We start from the raw sequence: 16,114 nt of genomic DNA on the forward strand, positions 1-16,114 counted from the left end.
GCTGCGGTACCTGGAAGCCTGGATTTATAGGCACAGGTTCCTCCTGGAATAATGCAGCCGTGAAGACTCCATATTTCACTCAAACAATGTTTATGAGTGCGGTTGTTAGCATTTTTGGCAGTGAGGGGCGAGCTTGAGTTGGGAGGATTTGCGAAGGTGTTTTATTTTCTAGGTTTGAGTTGTTCAAATGTTTTATTGTTACATTGTGAAATGTTTTTATTTGTTTTTAGTATTTTGTACCAAAAGCCAAATGTACAATATTACTCAGTCAAGGCTATCTGTCCGTCTATCCGTGTATCTTTTGAACAGTACCAGGTAGATACTTAAAAAATTTCACGGAAAGTTTAATATTATGATCGCACTAATAAAAAAATATTGGCTACTAACATGTCGTTCATTATTTTATTGCGAAGAATTTGTTAAACATTTTCCAGCGGGAACAATGCAATTTTCTGCTATAAAACTGCGAGTATTCTGTAAAAAAAAAGATAGCCCAGCAGAGTTTCTCAGTCGTTTCATCAATTCGCCCGTAACTTTAACCGATTAGAACAGTTACCAAAAGTAAGTAAGGCAAACCTGGGCTCTTCGATGATACTTGAAAATTACGTGATATTGCGTTATAATCTTACGATAAACCGTCAAATTAAATCACTGCCAACCCGATTGTGAGCATTAAAGCTATTAGCTTGCGTTTCCGCATACTGAGGTCTGTGAAAGTTTAATAAAGTACTATCAACAAACTATCAAGTATCAACGATAAGCCAAGGTTTACCCTACTCGTACATACGTACCTAAACTTCACTCAAATTCATTCCGTAAAATGTAACCGTGTAAACAAGCATCATACAGAAACGAAAACCGTTATTGAACTTGTTGAAATTTCACCAAAAACTAGTGCTATTTCTCGAATTCTTCGCCGACGGCAACAGGAAAGTTCAAGTCGCGATTTGCAGGCGCATTTTTAATGTGAAACATAGAGCGGGCGAGTCCATTAGTCAGTCAGTTAGTCTTCTTTTTAACCGGCCGGCGACGGCATTTCATAGCCAAAACAAATCGTGAATCACTGCCAAAAATCCTGTGACGCTGCCACGAAACTTGGCGGGTTCGCATTAGCCTGGGGCGGTACTAATGGAGGTGAATGGTGTGTGGGATTAAGTGAGAATGTTGTGAGAAGCAGTGCATGTTTCCGCCCTATACTAGGTGTCTTAAAATTAATCCAATAAAATTAAGTGGCAGGATTATTCAAAGTCAGTCTTTATTAAATTTAAGCCGTAACAAGCAAATGTCAAAAATACCACCAATTCAGAAAAACTTCTGTTGAAAAGAGCCCGGCAAAAAACTTAACAAGATATATATTTTGGAACAAATTTACTTCTATCACAAATATTTAACACAACTGAATTATTAACGCTATTTAATTTTGAAGTAGGGCTCGCCAATGTGTAATTATTTCCAAATATTTCTGTCCATGATAGGTATACTCATTAATTTTATAATACTTCTGAAACATTAATGTCTTCTTGACAATAGATTTGAATTTCGTATAATTTGTTTCATCTGATTTGACTGTTTTCGCGATCGAAATGACGTTAACCAAATTTTATGAGAACCAAACATTAAGCTTTTATTCAGAAGTGAGTGCGTTCTTGACGGTGGCGCCCTCAACGCGGTGGTGGTGAGGTGAATGTGGTGAGGGGTACCACGGCCGTACTACCAACGTTAAATTTTCGTAATTTTTCAATTATGTCTCAGGAGACTTTATGTCACATTAAAAAAAATAAGATTGAAGACTTATGTAATTTTCTGTGATCTACATAGAACTTCGTTATTTTAGTCACCTTTTTTCACACATTCATTTTCTTTCGAGTATCATTCGAGTGCTCCTAGTGCCGCCTAAACCGAGAGTCTTTGTATAGGTACATATTAAATGCCCACATCCATCTATGTCGGGTGACAGCGACAAATCTCTTCACTTTGTATTGTTAAGGAATGTTCAATCATTTCTCCTTGTCTGTTCGATGTTCGGGAATCCGAGGACGAGTGCGAGTCTGCGATATTCAATTGATAACATTTTTCCAAAATAAGTTAAAAAAGGTGAACTAAAACCAATTACTTTGCTCACCCGCGCACATTATCATTACACACATCATACACATTGCTTTGCGTCATTGCTATGCGGGCGAGCAAAGTTATTATTTTAGTTCATTGATATGGACATCTGCAAAGTAACGCCTGAAACAATAAATTATTTAAAAAATAACTTATAACAAAACGTTTAGAAGCATTCGAAACGTGGGCCTATAGGCGAAGTTGGTCATTAGTTGGACACATCAAGTGACCACTGTCGAAGAAGTTTCTTTTAAATCATAGTCTAAGGCTCCGTTTCAAAGTCAAAGTCAAAGTCAAAATATCTTTATTCAATTTAGGCTATAACAAGCACTTATGAATGTCAAAAAAAATCTACCACCGGTTCGGAAAAACCTCTGTTGAGAAAAATCCGGCAAGAAACTCAACGAGGTTTATTTTTTTAAACAGATTTACAATATTATTAAATGATATCTATACATCACAAGTATTTCACACCACTTTATTTTAAAAACAGTAGGTTCACTAGTTGAAGGGATCGCCAATGCGGATCGGAATTATTTTCAAATATCCCTGTAAATTATATAATCATTAACTTTATAATGCGCCTTAGATATTAATGTATTCTTGACAATAGATCTGAATTTTGTATCCGTTTCATTTATAATATTTTTCGTATTAGTAGTAAGATATGTGAGGATATGTTGCGAGGAATATATTTTCATGAACCATTAGAAATGCTTCATTTACCTCGCCTCGCTCCGCTCAGCTGTTTCCACCAGTGGATATTGGTTCATGAAAAACAGATACCTCGTACCACATCCTCGCACATCTTTGATGGAAACACAGCCTAAGGCTTCCGTGACACGCTCAGTTTGGCGTCAGTTTATATAGTCCATTGTTCCGGTCAGAATGACGACAGAAATGATCGTGTAACATTCACGGACTGCATAAGACCGGACAAGCACAAGGCCGGTCTGAATGGAGAGCCTTGGGGGAGGCCTATGTCCAGCAGTGGAAGTCTTTCGGCTGACATGATGATTCACGGACTGGCAGACTGATGAAAATAAAGCTCTCTCGGGGCATTTTTACAAAAAAGTCTACTCTTTGTTTTTTATTTCAATTTTGGAAAAAGAAACGGCTCAGAATCGAAAGCACAATCGATTGTGGTGGTTTAAAATGTCCCAATCAAAAATGTCACTGTTGTGACGTTTTCTTCATATACTCGGTATGGGCATCAGAAAACTGACGCACAAAATTTGTATGAAAAAATTAAATACATTTTGAAAGAAAAGGTAGTTTTTGTGACACTACAGACTGAACGTGTAACCGAAGCCTAATGCAAAAGTAGATACGCCAATGAAATTCAGCGAGGTTGCATAATTTTATTATTTAGATAATTTAATACTGGCCGTTTTCCTGTCAGTTATGATTTTCTTCAAAAAACAATGCAACACAACTGTTTCCAGATAAAAAGAAGCCATTGTGTAATTAGAGTATAAACAATCTCATGCATTCCAAATTTTATGCAAATTCGTCTAGCCATTTCAGAGTGAAACAGTAAAAAACAAAATATACTCACATAAACATCCTTTGGTTTTTATAATACTAAGTGGGATACTCATTATAATCTTAATTTTTGCCATATTTTTAACAAATATTAAGATTATTGAAACAAAATAAGTTTTCCATATGGCCAAATATGACTAGTACACACACAAAAGTCAAAGTGAAAAGTATTTATTAGCCAAATACTTTTGTGTTTTTTTAATAAATTACTAGCTTTTGCCCACGCTTCTCCCGCGTGGAATTCGGTTATCAAGCACTGTTCCCTCGGGAACTGTGCATTTTTCCGGGATAAAAGTAGCCTATGTCACTCTCTGGCCCATAAACTATCTTTATGCCAGAAATCACGTCGATTTCGACGTGAAAGACGGACAAACATACAAACACACAAACACGCACACTTTTGCATTTATAATATTAGTATGGATTGCATTGTATTCAATCTGCAGGCGTACAAATATATTGTTGAGAGGCGATTAATTTAATACGAATACTAATTTCCTATGTCAAATACCGAATTAAAATACATCAAAAATTATAATAAATAAGTTAATATTTTATGTATATCAAAATAAACATACCACTAATGCATTTAAACTCAATACCTAACGAAACAAAAACCTTTTAAAAATACCGTTCGACGCCCTCGACCTAAAGAGTTATTCCCATTGAAACTTTATCGGGTGTGCCGATCGGGCGATCGATCGAGCAATAGATCGGCTAAAATATCGGCTAGCCACTGTAACCTTTGCAAAATAATTTTCGTCTCGATTGGCTCCGAGCACGCAGCGTTCCTACGACATTGGAATAACCCCAGGCCGTGCTCGGAATTAGGTTGAACGTTTATCAATTACTTTTACAAGAAACGCAGTTATAATTCTTCAAAGATGCCGTAAAGCAGCAGTGCTTGTACTGTTGTGTTTCGGCATGGAGAGTAAGACAGCCGGTGAAATTACTAGTACGTGAGGTAACCCATCTTAGGCCTCTAGGTTGGCAACGCGTCTGCAATACCCCTGGTGTTGCAGTTGTTTATGGGCGGTGGTGATCTCTTACCATCAGGAGACCCACTTGCTCGTTTGCCATCCAGTCGAATAAAAAATAAAAAATCAAAGAAGAAACGTTAATTTTATTTGGCTAGTTTGGACTCTATTTAGGTAGCATTAATAGAAGCTGGATTTAAATGAAAAATGTCAGCAAGTTAGTTTGGTTTGGACCCTATTTAGGCGTCATGCACAAAGGCTAAGGCGTCATGTGCAAAGGCGTGATACGTTTTTTATTTTTTATTTTTTTTTATTCACATACACACATGATATTATGATAATGTTTTCTTTCTATACAGTACAGGCGTCGGATCGGAATTGCAAATTGAAAAACATGTTAAATCCCAAGACTTTAACCTAAGTCTAGTGACGTGAAATTTTGCGTGGAACTTTGTGACATTTTGTGTTCTTCATACAAAGTAAATGTAAGCTATGGTGTCATTTGTGAAATTTCTTACGGAAATTTAGTATAATCTTGGAATTTGAATTCAAATGTATTATGTATTGTTTTTTTTTTTTAATAAATATATGAATATGAATATGAAATCCAAGGATAAAAAGGATGATAATGATAATATTACTGGGTGTTTAATGAAGTTTCTGCTGTATTCCATTATTAACAAAAGTCCAGTTTGTGCCACACAGCGAATCGAAAAATCAAAAAATTACGCTTGTCTGACTTCACCCTTCCCACCATCTCCATCTCGGCCTACATGCATCCCACTGCAGAGCCCAGGCCTCCTCTCAAAGTGAGAGTGTTTGGGTCGTATCCCGCGCGGGCCCAGTGCGGCTTGGGAGCTTCCTCGCAATGTTTTCCTTCACTGTTAAACTCGAAAATAGTTTTCATAATTACTTATGTAATTATGAAAAACGTAGAGGTGCGAGCCCGGGCTCAAACACACGGCCTTCTGCTTGACAGGCAATATTTTCAAATCACTGGGGCACCACAGATTTCATTCTGTTTATTTTTGAACCCTCTCCGCTTAAGGACCAACAAAGCCTTACCCAGCCGAAAGCACAGCCTTTATATTACACGTGCTTTGGAAAAATATACGAGAATTGCAATAGTACCTTTGTCATAGCGCCTACAATTTACCACCTATTGAAACGAAATTGGAGGCGAAAGCTCCGGATAAGTGCAGTGATTTGAGGAATATGAAAGGCTTGAGATTGGTTTTTATTCGTGTAAATGTATAAGTTTCTATGTATCAACGGGGTCCATATTGGGTCGCATAAGTGTTGTGTTGAGAGTCAGAATGTAATGTTTGAAAGAATGTATTGTTTGTCATAACTCTGTTTTATCGTAGTCCAATAATTGTTCAGAATTGCTATAAATTAAACCTAACCTAACCGATAGTTTCTATAGGAAGACCATTTAAAAACATCAGATAAATTTACGGTTTCAATGGGGATAAAATTAAGACAAAAAATAATTATGACAAATACTGTGCTTACTGTGTTGGTGTGAAATAAAGAGTTATTGTATTGTATTGTATTACATTATGACATGTCTACGATAGCGCCATCTATTACTCGCTGTGACTTCCATCTCATTATTTTTTCTTTTTCTAATTTAAACATGAATACATGTTACTTTACCGTCCGCGAGTTAGTTTTAGATCCAAATCACAGATGGCGTTATTCTAGTAGATATGTATTTGCATTTTCATTGCCCGAGGAAACACTATTAAAATCATCATTAAGATCAAGAAGTCCGTCTCCAACCCGGCTATTTCTTCCACGAATGAAGACTATGATAGTACTCGTAATGTTACATTACGTTGATAAATTCAATGAAAATAAATTGTGACAACCCAATAATGACATCATGCTGTCGGTTCTCTATCGTTTGCCCGAATTTCATATGCCCGAATGTATCGTTTTCTAGAATTTTCATTTGCCATAAAGTAATTTATTTCTGAAAGAGTAATTTCTTCAGAGTTGATATTAAACTAACCTAACCTAACCTACTGCATTCTATATGATGACATTTAAAAAAAACAGAAGACAGCACATTTCTATATGTTTTATGGCAAACGTTGGTATGGCAAGTAAAATTCGGGCAAATGAAATTCGGGCAAGTAAAGGTAAACGCATGCTGTCACCTGTAATTAAAGATGACAACTAGAGTACGGTCACCGAGCAGGAAGAATTTCGTACAATGACCTTTCACTAAGTGTCTCTGTCGCTGGCGCGTAAATATTTACTGTCGCGCTCGCACACATGAATTTGTACAAATGCGACGTCAAATATTCACGCACGAGTGACAGAGACAAGTAGTGAAGGTAATTGCGCGAAATTCTTCCTCCTCGGCGACCGTGCTCTAGTAGGACAGTGACCAGCACTCGGACGTTATGGATACTTTCGAATCTGAGGCCGTATTGCCTAACGATTCTGACGGTCGCGATCGCAATCAAATGACAGATTTCGCATACAAAAACTGTCATTTGATTGCAATCGCGAGCGCCAAAAACGCTAGGCAATACGGCCTCTGGTCCACCACTCATTGACACATTGGCGTGCATTAGGTTAATTCCAGGATAGGCAGCGCTAGTTTGCAGCACCGCGCCGCCAGCCCTCCAGCACGGTAGACAACTCAAGGCGCGCTGCCTATCCTGGAATAGATCCAAAGCAAAACTCTGGAATGAACTGTCGCCTGCGGTATTTCTGGACCGATATGACCTTCCAGCCTTCAAGAAAAGAGCGTAATCCTACCTAAAAGGCCGGCAACGCACTTGTGACTCATCTGGTGTTGCAGGTGTCCATGGGCGACGGTAATCGCTGACCATCAGGCGATCCGTTTGCTCGTTTGCCCCTTATCATAATGCTTATTTAGTTAAAAAAACCTCAGACAAAATTATGTAAAAGATATAAGCTGTAAAGGTTCTTATTAGAATTATACAAACCTTCAAAGACAGAATTATAGTTTTTTTTTCATACAGATTAAATATAATTTTCAATGTATGCGATACAATACAAAATTGACAGCACATTGATAAATGCTTATCTAAGAGATGTCAAATAAATGTCAAAATTTATTCAAAGGCCCCCGTACCAAGAGACAGCGATAACACCGCCATGTCCGATACACTGATTTGACGATCAATAAATTATCTAAATTCAAGTTATTTGGAAAATACTATAAAACAAAAGTAGCTTAATTTTGTGAGTAGAATCGAAGCTTGAATTTAAAGGTCAGAGACGTCCTGTATAATAATAATATGAAGCCCTAGTCCTAGAATATTTATGTTGCCACGGCCGTGTAGGGCGTCACATGTGTAGGTACTACTTGATTATTTTATTTCCACCTTTAAATTGTAATATGACTTGCAATAAACGATTCATTCTAATTCTATAATTTATAAGAGCCATTTGCCAAATTTGCCAGCCAGTGTGAGTGATAGTGATATTAATTTTCTGATTATCAATAAATAATATAATGGCGTACTTTTTTATTTGCTTACTGCTTCTTAATAGTTAGGTAAATTGTTAAATTGTTTGATAAATTGTATTAATATCTTGTCGGTTTACATCCGCTATCTTTAAAAATCTTGCAAATGGCGACTAAGTTTTTTTTTATGGTGTAGGGGGCAAACGAGCAGGCGGATCGCCTGATGGCAAGCGATTACCGTCGCCCATGGACACCTGCAACACCAGAAGAGTCACAAGTGCGTTGCCGGCCTTTAAGGTAGGAGTACGCTCTTTTCTTGAAAACTTGAAGGTCATAGCGGTCCGGGAATACCGCAGGCGATAGCTCATTCCAGAGCTTTGCTGTGCGAGGCAGGAAATTTCTGGAAAAACGCACAGTAGAGGACCGCCAACCATCTAAATGGTGAGGATGGAAGTGTTGTCGCGTAGGTCGGTGGCGAAAGGATGCGGCAGGGATCAACCCGAATAACTCCTCGGAGCACTCCCCGTTGTACATGCGATAGAGGATGCACAGTGAAGCTACATCTCTACGCAGCGCCAAAGAGTCAAGTCGATAAGTTGTTCACATTTTAAATGTAATGGCATTTTCTTTACAAAGTGTGAGGAAAAAGCGTGAGAATTGTGCACGCTAGGAGCGGTGACCTTGCCTGTTTGTATGCAGAAGGTCACTGAGTGCTATTTTCGAATTAAACGCCAGAGTCAATTGTTCTATAACTAGAGCTAAAGAAACCAGGGTACTCCTTAACCTTGTAAGTAGTTCCTTCAGCAGCGTAATACCCCATTTGACAAATGTACATTCACAAATCGTGCGTAAAACGAATAAAATTTCATACTTATATTGTTCCCTTACCAATAAACATGGAAACTGACAAGAAAATGGCCTCCTTCCGAAATTACTGATACGTCATTACCGTAACGGCCGCCATATTGAATTGTGAAAAACGACGGTAGTTAGGTAAAGCATTATTGGATCCGATGGCCTCGCTAATAATGTACTGTTTATTACATTCTCGTATAATAAAATGGGTACAACTTTGGTAACAATAGGTATAAATAACCGATCATCTACGTAACATGAGGTTGTTTTATTAACCCCCGACGCAAAAAGAGGGGTGTTAAAAGTTTGACCGCTATGTGTGTCTGGCTGTGGCACCGTAGCTTTCAAACGGGTAGACCGATTTGAATGAGATTTTTTATATTTGAAAGCAGGTTTTCTAGCAATGATTCTTAGACATGTTTCATCCAAATCGATTAAGCCGTTTTTGAGCTATTTAACTTTGAAGTGACTAAGTCGGGGGTTTTCTTACTTTCTGTTGGTTAGGTTATTGTACCTATGAGACCTTGTGAGGTGAAAAACTTGTTCAGTATTCGTTATTTCAGATTTTAAACTTTATTTTGTGGGATGAACCTTTATATCGTCAATCCTACGCACGTGGGCCACTGCGGTAGAATGTTTTTTTTTTTTTTTTTTTATCGACTGGATGGCAAACGAGCAAGTGGGTCTCCTGATGGTAAGAGATAACCCACCCCATAAACATCTGCAAACACCAGGGGTTGCAGATGCGTTGCAACCTAGAGCCCTAAGATGGGATACCTCAAGTGCCAGTAAATTTCGGACACCGGTTTGTCTTATGTTTTTTGTTTTTTAGCACATCTAAAAATCCGTCAAAATTTGTGCCACACGTCATCATTGCGACGTAAAACTATTAACAGAGTCTGATCTGTAATTATCGTGCCAGTCAACTACTACTGTTTTATATTGACTTTGACGTCCCCAAATGGCCAAATTGTAGATCTGACTGCGTTAACAGTCACCGTCAGGGCCTCGAAAAAGAATGATGGGCAAATCAATAGGAATAAAATGAATGAACAGAAAAAAGTTTATTGAAGTACATCATAATAGTTAAAAAATTAAAAGTTACCAAAAACAGTTGAAATACAAAATATGAATAAAAAATAAAAAAAAATTATATGTTTTGTATGTGTGACAGTGAAACCGGGAATAATCAGCATGGAAATGCGGACTCCTGGATGTCATGTCAGCGCTGGTCTTCCGGCGGGACCATTTTTTATTGAACACAGCCAACTGTGCAACACGGCCTTACGCGGTATGCTAACGCAGCCGTTTGCTATTGCTCGGACAGCGCCGTCTGGCGGCTAACAATGACATAAATTACAAACACAAACAAATAACCAACCAAAATAAGGCCACACGCACGACATTGCTGCCGTGTTTCTTACAAAACTGGCCCACATAACCAATACAAATCTCATGTTTGCCACGTGAAAGCTAGTTATATAATATTAGACAGTACAGTGATCCTATAAGGATTCTTTTGTGTTGTTTGAGATTCGAAAATCTTTAAATATGTTGAAATTCAAGTTCCTACAAAGATAGAGCTAAATATTAATTAATTATGGGCGGGCCTATATCGACCGGTAGAAAATTGTTAGTCATAATTTAATGTTTGACAACTCTTTTTTTCTCTGAAACCATTTATTTTTCAGAATATAAAACAAACCTAACCAAACCTATAGAGTTCTAAAAATGTACGTTTAAGCGAGAAAAAAAATATGACTAACAAAAATTATGACAAAAATACATTATGACTTAAAAAATTATGGCAGTCGAAAGGATCCCATTAATTGTACTTAAATTTTGGTGAAACAATAAAATTTAATTAAAATCCTGGAATTTCTATTCAATTGCTAAGCCATGGATTGCTAGTTTTCCCTATAAAACGTATAGTCAAAATACCACGCACAGGACTTATCACGCTAACACACACGAGTAATATTTACCTCGACGTTTCGGCAACATTACAGTGGACGTGGTCACGTGTAGACTTAAGACATTATATAAAACGTATTTTCCTTAAAATACATTCTAACTCCTTCATTAGCAATTTTACAAAACTCTCAACTACGTAGCAAGCTACGGCGTAGAGGTCTCTACGGCGTAGTGGGTCTACGCGATTATGCAGTATGCAAATGCAGCCTACAAACCGTCGCCAGACGGACGGGCAATTGCCCATGCGTACTAATGAAGAGATTTAATGGACATTTACAATGGGGTGATGATTTTGTAAAGAAGGAAAATCTAGTACAAATTACTAAGAAATTAAATTTGACCTTCGTACATTAAAAACAACATTTTCATAATTATCTATACAGCTATGGGGGCGTATAGTTAAGTACAAAGCACTAGTAGAGAGTTTTTTTTTCGAAGTAGTGTATTGGTTTTATATTTAAGAGCGTTAATTTATACCTGCTGAGCTGGCAACGTTGCATTTTTGTTAGTTTTTCTCGATTATTGCATAAAAACTGAATGAAAATTAAAAATATGGTCTGATATATAAGTTAATGTGTCTACTCCAATAATTTATTCGTGATAAGACATTTATATTCTTTAAAATTGAAAAAATGTTTATTAACTCTTAATTTATGATAAACAGATGGTCCCAAAGGAAGAACAGCGCCGTTCGCAAGACCGACAGTTTTTGCGGATTTGGGACCATTTCGTGACATACAACTTTTTTTATATTTTAATTTATTTTTTGATACTTTGTCACGAATAAATTATTTCTTTCTTTCTTTCTATTTTCTTTCAGTTTACCATATTTGGAAAATAACACAACCTTAAACCGTTTCTCAATTACAATCGTGAATTGATCCGTTCCGAATGTCAAAAGAGCTTAAGTAATATTTTTACGCTATAAAGTTTCATTTACATCCGTGCAGCCCATTTACCGTGAAGGAGTTAAAAACGCACTCACACACACACACACACAACTTTTACAAGGGGCATTAGGCTTTACCACGTAAGAAAAATTTAATGAATCCTTCAATTTACACTAAAAACCAATTGTATCCTCAAAGACTTGTAACCACCAGCTCGCTCGCAATTAAGGCTTGTTTGCCAGCGCCAGCGATGTTTGCGCTGCGAGCGATGCACCGCAAACACAGTGAATTGCGTAACCCATGCTAGGCCGTAGTTTTTAGTATTCCCTAGTCTTTTCCTATGAACCCTTACAGTTTTGCCATTTGGGTCCGTCGTCTGTCCGTAGCTTAGCGAAATGTTAGGTATTACTAAAACGGTAAAATTTTGCGTGGAAATATATATTTATTGTATTTTGCTTCTTTTCTTTTGTACAATAAACAGTACATTACATATTACTCGTATATACATATTAATCACGCGGACAACGATACCTATTTTAAATCACTGTAAATTTCATGGTAAATTTCGAGTATAATTTTGGACATGTAGGTATTTCGAGAAATTCAAAGAAAACCAAAAAAACATTAAAAATACTATTTTTTCTTGACTGTACTTCTGTACACAATACTTAAACGACCAAGACCCGAGAACAAACATTCGTATTAATCACACAAATATCTGCTTAGACCGGGAATTGAACGCGGGACCTCCAGCTTGATAGTCATGTTCTCTAACCACTTAGCTATCAGAATCAACGCGATGTGTAATATAATATATGTGTAATATAAATTAATCTCACAAGAAACATACAACACATAATGTGCCCGTCTGCGTAGGCAATCCGCCCACATTCCGCGCTCGGGTGAAACTGAATTCATATTAATTTATTTTTTCCTTTGAGAGGCAAAACCTTTCAACTGACTGCGATATAATGTGGGAATTATGTGAGCGCTTTTTAGACGAAAATTTCCTTGAATCGGATCAGCTGTGAATAATTTAGTATGCAAATCTATACAGCGATATATGTTTGTAAACAGTTCAGTAGTACGGTTCCGACAAGTCAGTTAAAAACCTGTCCTCTCCTGATTTAGCTTCTTTAGTGAGTTATTCTGCACAAAATAAAAACAACTATATTATCTTAAACTTCACAAGGACGACCTATTTAATTTTGACAAGTCATTGACAGGATGACCTAATCATACACAAACTTTGTAAGTCAACAAACACGTTGTAAACGTGTAGTTTTTTCCACGCTATCTCCCTTAAGCTACGCTATCATAACCATGTAACAATGTACTATAAAACACCAGTACATCACCCCATCATCGACGATCGGTCACTGAACCTACAACAACATAACCTCAACTCACATTTACGGATCCTCCGGCTTACAGATATGTCATATTCACTAAAACAGAAGCACAGAACGTCCAAATAAACAAACACCAAAAACCGGCCGTCACATGTCACGTGTGTCACGTCCACGACACGTTCACGCCACGCTTATGCCACGTTGATGCCACGTCGCCACGCGTGGCGAGCCCGCGATCCCGCGACGAACTGGCGAGGCTGCCGTCGCCGTCGCGCGCCGGCCTATCGATAAACTACACTGATAATATATTCGCCCAAGGTCAAGGCTTTTTTGGGAAGTCCTGAAGGGCACGTTACGTACAATTGGCTGAGAAAGAGGAACGATTGGCTTAGAATAGGACTACGATTCCAGGTACTACACCCATTTCCTCCGTGTACCTAGTTTCTGTATCGCTTACTATTTGTGGTGTGTACAGTAAAGATAGTCATTGTATTGTATTGTACTACAGGGGACGGTTGTTGACTATACTCATAGGTTTCGGTATTTTGACTGTGAGTGAAAAATCACGAAAGTTTAAAATGTTGACTATACTGTTCGAAATAGTGGAAATTTAAGCGTCGTTACACAACTATTACTTAGCTTGAATCTTTAACTAGTTCCAAGTTTAAATACAGCACAGATTTGTAGGTATTTTTTTTTATTCGACTGGATGGCAAACGAGCAAGTGGGTCTCCTGATGGTAAGAGATCACCACCGCCCATAGACACCTGCAATACCAGGGGGATTGCAGACGCGTTGCCAACCTAGAGGCCTAAGATGGGAGACCTCAAGTGCCAGTAATTTCACCGGCTGTCTTACTCTCCACGCCGAAACACAACAGTGCAAGCACTGCTGCTTCACGGCAGGATTAGCGAGCAAGATGGTGGTAGCAACCCGGGCGGACCTTGCACAAGGTCCTACCACCTGCAAAAAGTATTATTACAACGATACAATAAGATACAATGACTCTTTACAAAACACCATACTAACATTAAGTAACCAGTACGGAAAACAGAGGTATTTACATAGAGAAAACTTTCCAATTTAAGTAATAGACGGCTTTATCGCTTCAAAGCGATATCTTCCAGGCAACGCTTTTGAAAATTGTAAGCGTCTACTTACTACTTGGAAAAAGAGTTTAAAAAGAATATAGTTCTGTGATAAGACTGACGAGCAGACGGTCAGACAGAAGGCAGAACCGTATACTTACGAGTAGTACGAGTAGGATTTTATTGTTACCCTTGCGGTAACCCATAAATATATTATACTTTATAAAAAGTATAAAGGTAATAATTAAATCACTGAATATTTAAAGCCGTTAAATAAATTTTGAATGCCTCGATGAGCACAAAACTTTTTACTTATAAAACATCGCAGCGTTTCAAAAAAGCTATTAAGTCCTAGTACTTACGCTCTTATCCTTAATCCTCTGAAAGAGTAATTCTTGAACATTTTCATTTCCGTTTTTTATCATATATTTTTGTATTGCGTACTTATCTTTAAAATTATAATTATTCTTTCACATTTTACGGTCTTCAAGAGTCAGATTTGAAATGAAAATTTGTCTCGTATTATAATGAAATTACTTGCCAGAATCCCTTAGTATTCAAATATACAAATATCATGTCATGAGATTTGTTTCCTTTTCATTTCCCGTTCAGTTCCCTCTCTCTCTCTCCCTTCCCCCTTTCTATCTCTCTTCCTATCTCTTAATTATTAGTTTCAGTCAAACAAACTGAATCATGTACCAAGAACCTTTGTGCTACTAATGTCATGTTTACATCCCATAATTTTGTCAAGGAATTCATAGTTAAATTGATTATTAAAGGTTCCACCCTGGTACATGAATCAGTTCGTTCGACTGTTACTTACTTTTGTATGTATCAGATAGAATAGTCAGTCATCTTGACCTACCTATTCTTGATCTAGGTATTCAGGCAATTCAGGGCCTGATAAGGAAATAGTAAAGCAGACACTGGAACTCTACGACAAAATTAATGTAAACTATCCGTGTTCGAGCTTAGAATATTCCTGCTAATGGTTGAAATCTGATGGTAGATCAGTCAAGCAGGTTTACCATTAAAGCATGTTTTTAGTTTTATTTTGACACACATACAGACGCTCGCTCGATATGAACAAGCGTTTACTGATTGGCCTCAGTGATAATATACTTTGTCAATTAATTTCACATAGAGCAAGTAAAGGTAACTCCGGACGATTATAATCCAGCACTCAAGACACGGCTGCTTTTCGATAAAGTGCCTAGTCACGTGCCTTCAATAAATTATAATAAAAATTACCCACCAAACGGGGAATCAGGATCGGGCAGGGAGGGGGTTTGAAAATACTCGGACGTCGAGTATCAGTACGATTTGGAAATACTTATAGTTAGTGATTTGACCTATGAGATCTTAAACAGAGAATCGTTTGTTGACACCCCGATTAGCATCTCTTTACCCCCGATGCAAAAAGAGGGGTGTTATTACTTTGACTGCTATGTGTGTGTCTGTATTTGGCATTATTGCTCCCAAACGGATGGACCGACTTTGATGTGGTTTTTAATCGAAAGCTAGTTTAATCGAGATGGCTCTTAGCTATGTTTTATTGAAATCACGTCAGCCGTTTAGGAGATATTGAAATTCGAAATGAGAATGTACTTGACATCATTAACTCTTTTAAATTGATTAGGTTATTCGCAAAAAAGTGCGAAATTACAATTGGAATTACCATAAGCGTTTCGGTGTAAGTAAATAGGAAAACGTCGTGAAGTAACCTGCATATTCTTGCGAAGTGGTTTTGTAGTATGATCAACAAGAGTACATGCTAAACAGTGGAACGTATATACTCGTTGACACTTGACTGGAAATATTTCTACTAATCCTTATAATATTAGAAATGCGAAAATATGATTGTTACGCGTTA

General features: G+C 37.5%; 1 protein-coding gene across 2 annotated transcripts in view; it reads right to left on the reverse strand.

Annotated features, from left to right (window-relative positions):
- Window positions 1–13,388, reverse strand: part of bru3 (CUGBP Elav-like family member bruno 3) — a 1,256,451-nt gene extending 1,243,063 nt beyond the window's left edge. For both annotated transcript variants that reach the window (XM_074093042.1, XM_074093039.1), the window contains exon 1: window positions 13,212–13,388. The gene's annotated coding sequence lies outside the window, so the exon portion shown is untranslated. The remainder of the gene's footprint in view (window positions 1–13,211) is intronic.
- Window positions 13,389–16,114: the final 2,726 nt, after the last annotated feature.

Source organism: Choristoneura fumiferana, chromosome 10 (assembly GCF_025370935.1).
Source record: "Choristoneura fumiferana chromosome 10, NRCan_CFum_1, whole genome shotgun sequence".
Classification (NCBI taxonomy): Eukaryota; Metazoa; Arthropoda; class Insecta; order Lepidoptera; family Tortricidae; genus Choristoneura; species Choristoneura fumiferana.